Genomic DNA, 494 nt, shown 5'->3' on the forward strand with positions numbered 1-494 from the left:
TTCAAGGCAGTCAACTGACCTGCCCCACCAAGGCGGCAAGGCTGGTGGGAACGCTCACCCCTCTCCTTTTACAGAAGACGAGCGGGTGTATTGTTTGCTGCAATTAGTCAGGAATGGAAAGGCAGACAGAGTTCACCCTGTTGGGGCACGCGGGTCAACAGGTATTCAGCAACCTTCAAACGTGCTGGCTGACCCCCGCAATCCAGCCAGGAGATCACTCAAGCCGGTTAGAGCTCACGCTATTTTGCAGTTACCCTGCAATTTCTCTCCCGACCCTGGGAGGGCTCTGAAAAGTCCCACCAGGGTGCGACTGTTCCAAGGATCCCTCGGAGCTTTTGAACTACTTAGCAGGAGCAGGGAGTTCAGGAGTTAGCATTTGAGTGTGAGGATAAAGCCCTGGGGGACTTAAGGAATGTCCTCCCCCGTAATCTGAAGTGACTCTTCGGGGAACCACTTGAGAAGGGCAGGGAAGGAAAAGTGAAAGTGCTACTTAC

The 494-nt window shown here is 53.6% G+C and overlaps 1 protein-coding gene across 8 annotated transcripts in view; it reads right to left on the reverse strand.

Moving 5' to 3' along the window:
• Positions 1–494, reverse strand: part of HIPK2 (homeodomain interacting protein kinase 2) — a 203,910-nt gene that overhangs the window by 169,798 nt on the left and 33,618 nt on the right. The window lies entirely within an intron of this gene.

This window comes from Bos taurus, chromosome 4 (assembly GCF_002263795.3).
Source record: "Bos taurus isolate L1 Dominette 01449 registration number 42190680 breed Hereford chromosome 4, ARS-UCD2.0, whole genome shotgun sequence".
NCBI classification, from domain to species: Eukaryota; Metazoa; Chordata; class Mammalia; order Artiodactyla; family Bovidae; genus Bos; species Bos taurus.